The 15,565-nt window shown below is 47.8% G+C and overlaps 1 long non-coding RNA gene across 1 annotated transcript in view; it reads right to left on the reverse strand.

Moving 5' to 3' along the window:
• Positions 1–351: 351 nt before the first annotated feature.
• LOC141096387 (uncharacterized) overlaps positions 352–15,565 on the reverse strand; it is a 72,388-nt gene continuing 57,174 nt past the window's right edge. The window contains exons 2-3 of the long non-coding RNA XR_012233681.1: positions 5,647–5,740; positions 352–679 (exon numbers count right to left, since the gene is read on the reverse strand). This is a non-coding gene — a long non-coding RNA (uncharacterized lncRNA). The remainder of the gene's footprint in view (positions 680–5,646; positions 5,741–15,565) is intronic.

Consider the following 15,565-nt stretch of genomic DNA (forward strand, 5'->3'; position numbering starts at 1 on the left):
CTATCTTTAGCATAGGGTGCGCCGATCGTGCGCAGGCCGTGCGCTAGTTGCGCTTTGACCTGCGCTGCGCACTTTTGACGGTGCGCCGTGCGCGCCAAAATCCGAAAAGTTTGATTTTGGCGCGCACGGCGCACCGTCAAAAGTGCGCAGCGCAGGTCAAAGCGCAACTAGCGCACGGCCTGCGCACGATCGGCGCACCCTATGCTAAAGATAGGGTGCGCCGATCGCAGGCGCCGCTGTCCGCTAGGAGGCGGCGCTACAAGGAAGGGGCGGGCACGCCGGGCAGAGAGCCGGATCGGGGGCGGAGCTACCCCCGGCCGTGCGCGCGCGCTGAAAATGCGCTAATGTGAAACCAGCCTAAGCGAGAGGAACAAGAAAAATCTTTATTGTAGCCACAGATATACACATTATATAAAAAAATTTAAAGAACATTCATTCTGCAACTTTATTGGAAATTAATTCTTGCCCCTTTCGTTTTCTCTTCAAAACTTCTCATGATATCTTTTCTCTTATAGAAGGCCTGCGGATCTTCTCTGTGAAGCATGCAGCAGTAATCCCCATCATGTTCACGTTCCATCTACCTTGGTATCGTCATTCTATCTCCTTGATATCTTGATGAACGCTTTCTCCTTGCTATCCACTAAGTAACTCACCGCACCAAGGTTTTCAGGAATGTAGTCTAAAAGGGAATGTAAAAAATGTAACTTCAAATTCATCAGACAACCCAAGGTTTTGAAATGTTTCAGCATTTTCTCTACGATGGACTTAAATTTTGGATCTTTGTTGTTACTTAGAAATTTCTTCTCTGCTTCCTTAAAACAATCCCAAGCCCTTTTCTCAAAACTTTTTATTTTTGTTTCGAACACGTCATCTTTTATGAGTTTCCGAATATCCAGTCCCACAAAAATGACTTCCTTCATTTTTCTTTGGGCAGTCTCTGAAATTTGGTACACAGGTACTTATAAGCCTCTCCTTCTTTCAAAAACTGCTTCAACAGTGCAAACTTAATGTGGAGTGGTGGCAGGAGAACTTTAGATGGATCAACTATGACCTTGAGTCTGGGTTGCAAAAATGCTCTTGTTGGCCAACTTTTTTTAGCCCTAGTGATGAATCCTATCCCGGCTGTTTCATTCACACAAAAAGCATGGGTGCTTTGTGAATACTCTAATGCAGGGGTCCCCAACCGCCGGTCCGCGGCCCAGCACCGGGCCGTTGCAGTGCCCTTGCCGGTCCGCGGACACAAGGGGAGCCGGGGGGCGGTACAGCAGCTGATACTCACCCTGCATCCCGCGGCGGCTTCATCCCGCGGCGGCTTCATCCAGCGCTGAGCGGTCACGTGCTACCGCTCATTTAAGGTCATGAATATGGACGCCACTCATCTCCCATAGGCGTGGCGTCCATATTCATGGACCTTAATGAGCGGTATCACGTGACCGCTCCGCACAGGAAGAAGCTGAAGCGCCGCGAGATGCAGGGACGTGCAGCGACGGGAAGGAAGTTCAGCGACGTGAGGGTAAGTATGATGGGGAGGATGGGGGAGCCGAGCGGAGCCATAAGGGAGGGAGAATGGGAGCGGAGCCATATACACAGGGGAGGGAGAATGGGAGCGGAGCCATATATACAGGGGAGGGAGAGTGGGAGCGGAGCCATATACACAGGGGAGGGAGAATGGGAGCGGAGCCATATATACAAGGGAGGGAGAGTGGGAGCGGAGCCATATATACAAGGGAGGGAGAGTGGGAGCGGAGTCATATATACAGGGGAGGGAGAATGGGAGCGGAGTCATATATACAGGGGAGGGAGATTGGGAGTGGAGCCATATATACTAGGGAGGGAGAATGGGAGCGGAGCCATATATACAAGGGAGGGAGAATGGGAGCGGAGCCATATATACAGGGGAGGGAGAGTGGGAGCGGAGCCATATACACAGGGGAGGGAGAATGGGAGCGGAGCCATATATACAGGGGAGGGAGAGTGGGAGCGGAGCCGTATATACAGGGGAGGGAGAATGGGAGCGGAGCCATATATACAGGGGAGGGAGAGTGGGAGCAGAGCCATATATACAGGGGAGGGAGAGTGTGAGCGGAGCCATATATACAGGGGAGGGAGAGTGGGAGCGGAGCCATATACACAGGGGAGGGAGAGTGGGAGCGGAGCCATATATACAGGGGAGGGAGAGTGGGAGCGGAGCCATATATACAGGGGAGGGAGAGTGGGAGCGGAGCCATATACACAGGGGAGGGAGAGTGGGAGTGGAGCCATATATACTAGGGAGGGAGAATGGGAGCGGAGCCATATATACAGGGGAGGGAGAGTGGGAGCGGAGCCATATACACAGGGGAGGGAGAATGGGAGCGGAGCCATATATACAGGGGAGGGAGAGTGGGAGCGGAGCCGTATATACAGGGGAGGGAGAATGGGAGCGGAGCCATATATACAGGGGAGGGAGAGTGGGAGCGGAGCCGTATATACAGGGGAGGGAGAGTGGGAGCGGAGCCATATATACAGGGGAGGGAGAGTGGGAGCGGAGCCATATATACAGGGGAGGGAGAGTGGGAGCGGAGCCATATATACAGGGGAGGGAGAGTGGGAGCGGAGCCATATACACAGGGGAGGGAGAGTGGGAGCGAAGCCATATATACAGGGGAGGGAGAGTGGGAGCGGAGCCATATATACAGGGGAGGGAGAGTGGGAGCGGAGCCATATACACAGGGGAGGGAGAGTGGGAGTGGAGCCATATATACTAGGGAGGGAGAATGGGAGCGGAGCCATATATACAGGGGAGGGAGAGTGGGAGCGGAGCCATATACACAGGGGAGGGAGAATGGGAGCGGAGCCATATATACAGGGGAGGGAGAGTGGGAGCGGAGCCGTATATACAGGGGAGGGAGAATGGGAGCGGAGCCATATATACAGGGGAGGGAGAGTGGGAGCGGAGCCATATATACAGGGGAGGGAGAGTGGGAGTGGAGCCGTATATACAGGGGAGGGAGAATGGGAGCGGAGCCGTATATACAGGGGAGGGAGAGTGGGAGCGGAGCCGTATATACAGGGGAGGGAGAATGGGAGCGGAGCCATATATACAGGGGAGGGAGAGTGGGAGCGGAGCCATATATACAGGGGAGGGAGAGTGGGAGTGGAGCCATATATACTAGGGAGGGAGAATGGGAGCGGAGCCATATATACAGGGGAGGGAGAGTGGGAGCGGAGCCATATATACAAGGGAGGGAGAGTGGGAGCGGAGCCATATACACAGGGGAGGGAGAATGGGAGCGGAGCCATATATATAAGGGAGGGAGAGTGGGAGCGGAGCCATATATACAAGGGAGGGAGAGTGGAAGCCGAGCCATATATACAAGGGAGGGAGAGTGGGAGCGGAGCCATATATACAAGGGAGGGAGAGTGGAAGCCGAGCCATATATACAAGGGAGGGAGAGTGGGAGCGGAGCCATATATACAAGGGAGGGAGAGTGGGAGCAGAGCCATATATACAAGGGAGGGAGAGTGGGAGTGGAGCCATATATACAAGGGAGGCCGGGAGAGTGGGAGCGGAGCCATGCATACAGGATGGGACAGGGGAGCCATGTATACAGGATAGAAGAGTGGGAGCAGAGCCATGCATACAGGATGGGAGGATGGGAGCGGAGCCATGTATACAGGATGGGAGAGTGGGAGCAGAGCCATGTATACAGGATGGGACAGGGGAGCCATGCATACAACAGGGGGAGCCACACAGAGCTGGACGGGGGGGACCACACACATTTTCTGATGATTAGAAAATAATCAGCATGTACAGTACTCCAGTACAATTGTTCTTAAGTGCTCAATGCTCCATTTCCTTGTAGGTTCCAATCATCATTAGCAGTGACGGTCATCAGTAGAAGTAGCCCAGTGCTCCCACTGAAACAGAGAAACAAGCCAGGTGCTCCCACTCATTCAAAACCTATGGTGAGTTGAGTCACATTAAAAATGTTATAATTAAATGATAAATATGCACTGCTAAACTACAACCGCGTCCATAGCCCCGCCCCCTTATGACCAAAGCCCCGCCCCTGTCACACCTCCATCCCCGCCCTGCCGGGCCATGGAAGAATGGTCTTGGTTCAAGCCGGTCCCTGGTGCAAAAAAGGTTGGGGACCACTGCTCTAATGGACTGCAGGGAATTATATCTGACCCATATAATAAAGATCCGTTACAGCAAAATGGAAGCCCCTATTCTGATGCGGCTATGAGCTTGGCTGGTTGGCAAAATTGTGTGGGACCCTACGCTGTGTTTTAAATCATTTATTCAAATAATTTAAATAAAACCGGCATGGGAGCCCCTCTATTTTTATTAACCAGACAAGATAAAGCAGACAGCTGCCTGCTTAACCTGGTCTGGTTATCAAAAATAGAGGGGACCAAAATTTTTTTAATTTTTTTACATGGTTCACCGGCCAATCACAACCATGCCAATACTTGACATGGCTGTGATTGGTCCGGAAATGCCCACACAGGAAAAGCTTGTTGACTGGACACTAGGTGTCTGGTACGGACCAAGAAACTTTCGGGTTCATCATCATTACTAGACAGCAGAACATATGCAGTGCTTACCATTTTTTTCTATTGAGCTTGGAAGCACTGTTTTGAAGCTGACCAGGACTGCTGGAGAGTACTTTTACCTCTTAATGCTGACCAGCTTCAGCACAGTGCAGTCCTTACAAGCTATGGCAGCGGTGGTCATTCTTTTAGGCAACAAGTTGTAAAAAAAAAAAAAAAGTGTTAATATCTTGAGAAGTGTTGAAACTTTTAATAAGCAGTAAATTGTGAAAGTGCTTGTTTTTATAAGCAGTATTTGATAATATTCATCTATGCATATGGGAATAAAACTTTTGTAAAATTATGTATCAGTATAACAACCATTAATTGCAGTGCAAGGGACCTAACTTTCTTGCAGGCCATCCTGACAACATAGTATCAGAAAACTCCAGTTAAACACATGACACATGATAGTTGGGGTTGTTGGATATTGCACTGGGGCCCAGGAGCTTGTACACTTCTATAGTTTTATTATTTTCATTATCAGTTGTTTTTTTTTTTTTAAAGCCCTGGAGTTGTAACATATTTACTGCTTTCATCTTCCCTTCAAGAAAGCAATGTGTTCCCTGGCAACTTATATATCTCCCCTGGTTGTGCTTGACCATTCTGTTTCTGGAGGCTACACTTAGCAGTACCCCATTTTATCCCATGTACAGAGGACCATAAATATGTTTTATTCCTTTATTAGCTGTGATCACTTCAGAAGACATGTAATAGAGGAAGCCAAACTAGAAGTCACATTTTACAATGTACTAGGGAATTACATTATCATCAGTTTTCATATATCGATTATCTAAATAAAAATCCTTTAGTTACTGGACATTCTGCTAAAAAGACAGGACCAGGGTTTGCTGTCACGGTATACCTGGTCCACGGCCCCATAGTTGCAATGTAATCTACCTCTCCTGGCAGAATGCCACTATTCAGAGAGTGTCTAAAAATTATCACAATCACTTCCCTTTAGCTGTAAATTATATTTAGTGTAGCCAGAAATGTCAGGTGTAGTTTTCCTTCTCTTTCCATTATCAATGAGTCATTTGCGACCAATACGGTACAGAGTCTGCTTACCTTGAGTGAACAACGGGATGTAAAATGGCGGCGTTTGGCCGCCAATGCGACCAAAACCCCGTCAACCCATCCTAAATGATGCTCTGAGATTCATCTGTGGGGAAACATATATCTAAATTGAATATTTCACAATGTTTTGCCAGCTAATCATAGAGTAACATAATGTAGAGACATAGACCCTCATTCCCCCAAAGTGTTACTTACTGGGCACTTTGCGCAGTTTAATTTGCAGGAGATTATCACTAGAGGACTAGTAAACCTGCTGCCAGGTAGTCTTCAATATTCATAAGCTCTGTACAACCCAGCCATCAACACTGATTGGCCAATTTCTGCCTATGCACAGTGAACACAGAAAGCTGCCAGTCAGTAATGGGGATGGGATTATAAGGAGCTCAGCATTCAGAGAGGTGATAAATCTGCAACAAAATGAATATACTGCTGGGTGAGTGCAAAATACATATTTCCAATTCCTATAGACCATGACCATATACAGAACAGCTAATTACTACAAGTTCAAATCATGGTGGACTCCTTAGAAAACAATCATATTGATGGCCACGAGAGCCATATTACCCCAGCATGGATTGAGCCAGAAACTGAAATTGTAGCTCAGAGCACAACTCTGGGCTACAATAAAATGGTGCTTGGCTGACCACATAGCTGTGATCTGGGCAGGAGACAAGCTCAGTTTACAGCTGAAGCAGCCACAGAATTGGAGAGATACTGGTCAATTAAAATAAGTCATAGAGGGGAAAATCACCCACAGAGAAGGTCACAGCTGCAGCCTTTCTTGGTATGTTTCCCTAAGATGAGATATGTTTCATGTGATCATGCTGAGAACTATGCAGCCAGGGCTGCCACTAGGAGTTATGGGGCCCCATACTGGCAACATTTTCGGGGCCCCCTTGAGACTCTGCCCAGGCTCCAACCCAGCCCCTCCTCCACCCCTCGAACAGTCCACAGTCCCACCAGCAGCTTTTGTTTTGGCCAAAATATTTTTTTAAGCCGCCATCACAACCTGGTAGACTCTTTTAGCCGGGCCCTACTCTACTCTAACCTATTAAACATTTGTTAAAATATCCAATACAATTTAGGTATATTTTTATTTATTTTTCAATTTTTAAAATGACCAATAATATCACATAAAAGGGACAAATACCACCGCACCATGACCAGACACCATATTACCACCACATAGTGACCGATAATACCACATACAAGGAACAAATACTGCCACACAATGTCCAGACCATATATTACTACCACAGTGACCGAATCATATCACATACTTCAAGGAACAAATATCACCGCACCATGTCCAGATCACATATTACCACCACATGGTGACCAATAATACCACATACAAGAAACAAATACCACCACACCATGACCAGACCACATATTACCACCACATAGTGACCACATAATAGCACATACAAAGAACAAATACTGCCACACCATGGTCGGACAGCCATATAGTGACTGAATACTACAATACTGATCATTGGTAAAAAAAAACACACAATACTAATATCACCATAAGTGCCATTTTAGACAGTAGATCTGTACTTAGTATGCAGTGTCTGTGTACAGGTAATACAGTGATTTCCGGTGACATTATAAACAGGAGCTCTGTATACAGTATCAGTGTGCAGGTAATATAGTGATCAACAGTGACATTATACACACGAGCGCTGTATATTTTATACAGTTTATACAGTGATCAATGAAATTCTACACATGAGCTCTGTATATAGTGTATAGTGTAAAGGTAATACACTGATCACCAGTGACATTATACACAGGACCGATATATATATAGTATATAGTGTCAGTGTACAGGTAACACACAGACTCACCAGTGACATCTCTAGGTGAAGTCCTTCATCTTCATCCAGCACAGAGAGCCATCATGTCAGGACTCTGAACATTTTTACCTTTTTGCATTACTGCCCTTTTCCAAGATGGTGTCCTTGGTCTCATGTGCATTGTGTTCTCCTGCTATAAAACTCCACCCCAGCCTTCAGTCTGTGCTTGAGTATTCTGCCTTGCATCCAGCTCCTGACCTCTGATTGCTCCCTGGCTATATACCGGCTCCTGTGAACCTGTGTGGTGATCCTGCTGCTCTGCTCTGAGTTCCTGCTGCATACTCCAGTTTCCAGAACTCTTCTTCCTCTGCTGCTTGTGTTTCACTTCCATCTGCATTTGCTGGACATGTAAGCTGTTGCTGCTCTGCAAGAGCCTGAGACTATTTTCCTGGTCAAGCTAAGATAAGATTTGAACTGCCATTTAAGCTTACCTATCTGTGTCTGGACTGACAAGGATTTATTCATGCCAAGTATCCTCAAGAATAACTGTGCTTCATAGACTTTTTGCTTGGTTGCATTTTTCTCTGAAGTTTCCTATAGACTGCTAAGATGCTTCTTATATTTGCTCCAAGTGTTGTGGACTTGAGTTTCTTTCTGCATCTGTTGTATCACCGTGTGTTAATATAGACTTTACCACTTATAAAGCTGTGTCCTGTAGTCATCTTGTTCCACGCACAGAGTCTCCTGAGTTATCCCCTATAATTATTACAGGATACTCAAGCCCTATAAAAAGGAGACTGCTGGAACAATGACTGCAGAAAGCAGACTAGAGCAGGTGTTCTCCATAATTAGATCACTGCAGAAAGATGTGGAAGGTCTACAAAAGAAGTTTGGAAGCTTTGAACTACAAGTGTTTGGACAGACTTTGCAGGACTTAAGCAACCGCATGGCAGCCCAGGAAAACAAACTTGCTGGCATAGAGTCCCAGTATGGACGGGCTTTTCAGGACATAAGCACGCAAATAGCTGCACAAGTAACTTTACCCGCTGGGCAACCGCCACCAGCTAGCCCACCCAAGTTGCCCCCATTCAGATTTAATGGTGATCGCGACAAATTTCGTGGCTTTGTGAATCAATGTATGCTATATTTTGATGTGCATGCCGACCGTTTTCCTACTGATCGATCCAAGGTATTGTGTGTAATAATGCTACTGACCTCACGAGCGCTCGCCTGGGCGAATCCAATGATTGAGTCTCGTGACCCACGGTTAAATAACTTGGATGATTTCTTGGCCGCTATGGCATTAATGTTTGATGACCCTAATCGCCGTGCTACCGCCAAATCTGCTTTGTTGTCTTTACGCCAGGCTAAACGTTCTGTTATTGAGTATGCCACTGAATTCAGGAGATTAGCGGTAGATACCAATTGGGACAGTTATGCACAATTGCCTATTTTTAAGAGGGGTCTGTCTAGTGTTGTAAAGGATGAACTAGCTCGCTCTGAGTCACCACAAGAGCTAGAGACATTTATACAGCATTGTGTGCGCATAGACATTCGCCTTACTGAGCGTAGGCAGGAGAAATTTACGGCATATAACCGTATTTCTAACTTTTCCCTTCCTTCCAAAGAGCCTGCAGGTAAAACCTCTCGGGAGGGCGAGGAGGTGCCCATGCAAATTGATTCCGTTCAGAGGCGCGAGAGTAATGAGCGCCGGGAGCATCGCCTTCGTGAGAGTCTATGTTTCTACTGCGGTCAGTCTGACCACTTCTTAATCAACTGTCCCAAGTGTCCCAAGCGGCCTAATAAGGTGCTAGCAGCAGTAGGAGAATATGACAACTGTGATGATGAATCTGACATCTCTGAATGTAGCCTGCCTCTAAACGCTGTATTTCATTCACTTTCTATGACTTCACCCCCCAAGGAGCTGAAGGAGAAGAACTCTCACTGTTCTCTTCCTGTTAAGATCCTGTGTTCAGGACAGTGGATTTCCAGTGCAGCTATGATTGACTCTGACTCTGGTGCAGGTGGCAATTTCATGGATATCGCATTTGCCAAGGAACATGGTATTAAAATTCAGCAAAGAGCCTCTCCACTTACCATGGAAACAGTGGATGGGTCACCTTTAATATCTGGGCCTGTGGATCAGGAGACCGTACCCCTTGAAATTTTGTTGGAGCCTAATCATCAGGAGCAACTTTCTTTCTTGCTAATTTCTTCTCCTCATTTTCCTGTGATTTTAGGCATTCCTTGGTTGCGTTCTCAGAACCCAAGTATCAACTGGGAAACCAAGGAGATCATCTTTCCAACAAGGAGCAACGAAGCATTAACAGAAGCTGTCCCTGAGTTCACGGCCATAGAACCACATGTACAGGTATTTACTTTACCTTCAGCATATAAAGAGTTCTCTGACATCTGTGACAAGAAGAATGCAGATCAGCTTCCTCCACACAGGCATTATGACTGTCCAATTGAGCTGCTTCCTGGGGCAGCTATTCCTTTTGGTAACGTATACCCTTTGGCGGCACCTGAGCTTCATGCCTTAACCCCTTCCTGACATCCGACGTACTATCCCGTCCACGGTACCCGGGCCCGTATGACCGTGGACGGGATAGTACGTCGGGCCCTTTAATGCGATATCGCATTAAAATTCCGACGCCATCTCACCTTAGAAAAGCTTCGGCATCCCGGGCTGCGATCCCGCCCCCCCGGCATCCAGAGCGCTGTGATTGGCTGTTCAATTCTGAACAGCCAATCGCAGCGTTTCTCATTGTTTCAGCCAATCAGCTTGGCTGAAACAATGATGTCCTAGGCTGGGATCGAGTACCGATGTACTCGATCCTAGAGCCGGTGCCTGGCAACGCCAGGCACCGGCAAAAAGCACCCGGATTGGAGCGATCGCCGATCTGATCTATCGCGCCAATCGCAGTGCACAGCGGCGCTATATCGCCACTGTGCCCTGCCAGTACCGGCCAGCAGGGCCTTCAGGAGTTGGCTGGCACGATCGATTAGATCGGCGATCGCGCCAACCACAGGGCACAGCTGCGGTCACCATGTGACCGCTCTGTGCCCTGCTGGTGACCTGGGCATGACCTGCCTAGTAATCGGAGCTGTGAGCTCCGATTCTAGGCAGTTGCCATGGTCACCAGGCAGATCAGGGATTGGTGGGATCGATGTAATCATTCGATCCCACCAATGACAGGTCACAGCAGCGATGTGACCGCTCTGTGACCTGCCCCCTGACCTGCCTCTGACCTGTCTGCAGGGGTCCTCACTCTAGCTGAGGATTCCTGCAGAGAGGTCGGACGCAGCAAGAGCTCCTGTGCTGGGTATCGTGGTGCCACAGCTTGTAGCATCACAATCCCTGCAGAAGAAAGAAGAAGAAAGAAAACCACAATTGTAAGTGTTAATTGATCCCTGATCCCCTGCCCAATCTATCTTCACCCCCCCAATCTATCTTCATCCCCCCATCCCCCCCTCCACCCCCCTCTTACCCCCCTTTTACCCCCCTCCACCCCACTTTTGCGCCACCTCCGTGCGCAGCCGGCGAGCATTGATCGGTGACGCAGTTCACCGATCAACACTCGCGCTCGCTTTTTTTCCCTTAGCCCCCTTTGCGCCACTTCCGTTCACACATTCCGCAGCCGCAAAAGTTGGATAAGTGACACACGTCACTTATCCAAGCTTGTGCCTGCCGTTTTTTCATTTTTTTTTCACCCCCCTTTGTGCCACCTAACTACAACCCTAACTGTTGATCCCTGCCCAAACTCTCTTCATCCACCCCAATCCCCCCATCCCCTTCCCCCTATTTTTACCCCCCTCCACCCCACTTTTGCGCCACCTCCGTGCGCAGCCGCCGAGCGTTGATTGGTGACGCAGTTCACCGATCAACACTCGAGCTCGCTTTTTTTTCTTAGCCCCTCCGTACACACATCCCGCAGCTGCGAAACTTGGATAAGTGACACAGTTCACTTATCAGAGTTTGCCGTTTTCCTTTTTTTTTTTTTTCCACCCCCCCTTGCGCCACCCCGTGCGCACATCCAGCAGCCTAGTTTTGATAAGTGACACTTATCAGCTAGGACCTGCTGTTTTAGACTTTTTTCCACAGCTTTTTCTTTACAGAAAGTTTACACCAATCACTCCCCCCCCCTCATGTACACATACAGTTTTCAATAAAGTGTACACCCAAGCACCATATTTACACAAAAATGTCATCAAATTCATCCCAACAGCGCTATTCAGTGGAGGAGGCATATGCTTTACTTGCCTCCGAAACTGATAGCGATTTGGATGACGATCCGACTTTTCTTTATTTTTCGGATTCTTCATCCTCTTCTTCCTCTTCCCCCTCCTTATCTTCCTCCTCGGGTCCTGCGGAACCGCCACGCAGACGCTCCAGGACAGAAGATGAGGCAGCGCCCACCATGCCCGCAGCTGACCCAGTGCTCCCCGTATGGACCTCGCCCCCCGAAAATTACGAGCCACTGATTCCTGATTTTGTGGCAGAATCAGGAATCAAGTTTGACACCACCGGCCTCACAGAAATTGACTTTTTCAAAGTCTTTTTCTCTGAGGATTTTGTTAACCTCATGGTGGAGCAAACTAATTTGTACGCTCGTCAATTTTTGGAGCAAAACCCGCATTCAACATTTTCAAACTGGTCTCCTGTAGACGCAGTTGAAATGACTCAGTTTTGGGGCCTGGTCCTCCATATGGGGATACTGAAGAAGCCGGAAATTCGGCAATATTGGAGTGTTGATATTTTATACAACACTCCAGTGTTCCGAATGGTCATGGCCCGGACGCGTTTTGAGGCCATCCACAAGTTTCTGCATTATACTGATAATGCAGAGTGTCCCGCACAAGATGACCCCAACTTTGACCGTCTGTTCAAAGTTCGGCCGGTCATCGAACACTTCAACAAAAAGTTTGCTGAAGTGTACGTGCCCCAAAGGGACATCTGCATGGATGAGTCCTTGGTTCACTTCAAGGGAAGGCTGCGATTCCGTCAATACCTGCCCAGTAAGAGGGCCAGGTACGGAATCAAACTCTATAAGTTGTGTGAGAGTACCTCAGGGTACACCCACAAGTTTAGAGTTTACGAAGGGAAGGACACCCGGATTGAACCCCCTGAGTGTCCTCCTTTCCTGGGAGTGAGTGGGAAAATTGTGTGGGATTTGGTGCACCCACTGCTGGATAAAGGTTATCACCTCTACACTGATAACTTTTATACCAGCATCCCACTCTACAAATCCCTCTCTGAGCGACGTACCGCAGCCTGCGGTACTGTCCGCAAAAATCAGAGAGGCCTCCCGAAGACGCTACTTGGGCAGATGCTCCGAAAAGGTGAGAGCAGAGCCCAATGTAGCGACCACCTGCTGGTGGTCAAGTACAAGAGAGATGTCCATCTCTTGACCACCATACACGGTGATGGCAGTACCCTCTGCACTGTACGGGGTACCTCTACACAGGTCCTCAAACCGACATGTGTAGTGGGGTACAACAAAAAAATGGGGGGAGTTGATCTCTCCGATCAACTCCTCCAACCGTACAATGCATTGAGGAAGGCCAAGGTGTGGTACAAAAAGCTGGCCGTGCACATCGTCCAAATGGCAATGCTCAACGCATTCCTGCTGTCACAATGTGCATGCCCCAGCGATACGTCGTACCTTCATTTCCAGGAGGTAGTGGTTAAGGCCATGATGTTTGGCGCTCAGGAAGGAGCGGGCCCCAGTACTTCAGGAACTGAAGGTGCTCGTATTGTCCCAGGTCAGCATTTTCCGGGGGTGGTCCCGCCAACCCCAAGGAAAGGTAAGCCGCAAAAAAGGTGTTGAGTGTGTTACAATAAAGGAATACGCAGGGACACCACTTATCAATGCGACACCTGCCCCGAAAAACCTGGCCTGTGCATGAAGGATTGCTTCAAATTGTACCACACCTCCATGCACTACTAATTTACATTAGTGTAGTTGGGGGCACATCTAGATTTGTTCATTGGGGGTCTAGTATCCAAAATGATGTCACATGTGGTTTTTTTTCCTGTTTAGGCACATCAGGGACTCTGCAAATGGAACATGACGCCAGCAGACCATCAAAGTCTGCATTCCAAAACAACACTACTTCCCTTTCGAGCCCCAACGTGTGCCTAAACAGTTTTTTCCCACATGTGGGGTACCAGAGTACCCAGGACAAATTGGACAACGACTTTTGGGGTCCAATTTCTCCTGTTACTCTTGGGAAAATTAAAAATTGGGGACTAAATGATCATTTATGTGGGAACAAAACAGGATTTTATATTTTCACGCCTGGGCATTATAATCTTTAGTGAAACACTTGGGGGTTCAAAGTGCTCACCACACATCTAGATAAGTTCCTTAGGGGGTCTAGTTTCCAAAATGGGGTCACTTGTGGGGGGTTTCCACTGTTTAGGCACATCAGACGCTCGTCAAACGCGACATGGCGTCCGATCTCAATTCCAGCCAATTTTAGGTTGAAAAAGTCAAATGGGGCTCCTTCCCTTCTGAGCCCTGCCATGTGCCTAAACAGTGGTTCCCCCCCACATATTGGGTATCAGCGTACTCAGGACAAATTTGACAACAACGTTTGGAGTCCAATTTCTCCTGTTACCCTTGGGAAAACAAAATATTGGGGACTAAATGATCATGTTTGTGGAAAAAATATGATTTTTTATTTTCACGCCTGGGTGTTATAAACTTCTGTGAAGCCCTTGGGGGTTCAAAGTGGTCACCACACATCTAGATAAGTTCCTTAGGGGGTCTAGTTTCCAAAATGGGGTCACTTGTGGGGGGTTTCCACTGTTTAGGCACATCAGACGCTCGTCAAACGTGACATGGCGTCCGATCTCAATTCCAGCCAATTTTAGGTTGAAAAAGTCAAACGGGGCTCCTTCCCTTCTGAGCCCTGCCATGTGCCTTAACAGTGGTTCCCCCCCACATATTGGGTATCAGCGTACTCAGGACAAATTTGACAACAACCTTTGGGGTCCAATTTCTCCTGTTACCCTTGGGAAAACAAAATATTGGGGACTAAATGATCATGTTTGTGGAAAAAATATGATTTTTTATTTTCACGCCCGGGTGTTATTAACTTCTGTGAAGCCCTTGGGGGTTCAAAGTGGTCACCACACATCTAGATAAGTTCCTTAGGGGGTCTAGTTTCCAAAATGGGGTCACTTGTGGGGGGTTTCCACTGTTTAGGCACATCAGGGACTCTGCAAATGGAACATGACGCCAGCAGACCATCAAAGTCTGCATTCCAAAACAACACTACTTCCCTTTCGAGCCCCAACGTGTGCCTAAACAGTTTTTTCCCACATGTGGGGTACCAGAGTACCCAGGACAAATTGGACAACGACTTTTGGGGTCCAATTTCTCCTGTTACTCTTGGGAAAATTAAAAATTGGGGACTAAATGATCATTTATGTGGGAACAAAACAGGATTTTATATTTTCACGCCTGGGCATTATAATCTTTAGTGAAACACTTGGGGGTTCAAAGTGCTCACCACACATCTAGATAAGTTCCTTAGGGGGTCTAGTTTCCAAAATGGGGTCACTTATGGGGGTTTCTACTGTTTAGGAACATCAAGGGCCCTGCAAATGGAACATGACGCCCGCAGACCATTCCATCAAAGTCTGCTTTCCAAAACGTCATTACTTCCCTTTCGAGCCCTGACGTGTGCCCAAACAGTAGTTTTCTCCCACATGTGGGGTATCAGGGTACTCAGGACAAATTGGACAACAACTTTTGGGGTCCAATTTCTCCTGTTACTCTTGGGAAAATTAAAAATTGGGGACTAAATGATCATTTATGTGGGAACAAAACAGGATTTTATATTTTCACGCCTGGGCATTATAATCTTTAGTGAAACACTTGGGGGTTCAAAGTGCTCACCACACATCTAGATAAGTTCCTTAGGGGGTCTAGTTTCCAAAATGGGGTCACTTATGGGGGGTTTCTACTGTTTAGGAACATCAAGGGCTCTGCAAATGGAACATGACGCCCGCAGACCATTCCATCAAAGTCTGCTTTCCAAAACGTCATTACTTCCCTTTCGAGCCCTGACGTGTGCCAAACAGTAGTTTTCTCCCACAT

Source organism: Dendrobates tinctorius, unplaced genomic scaffold (genome assembly GCF_039654945.1).
Source record: "Dendrobates tinctorius isolate UK_male_01 unplaced genomic scaffold, ASM3965494v1 ptg000075l, whole genome shotgun sequence".
Classification (NCBI taxonomy): Eukaryota; Metazoa; Chordata; class Amphibia; order Anura; family Dendrobatidae; genus Dendrobates; species Dendrobates tinctorius.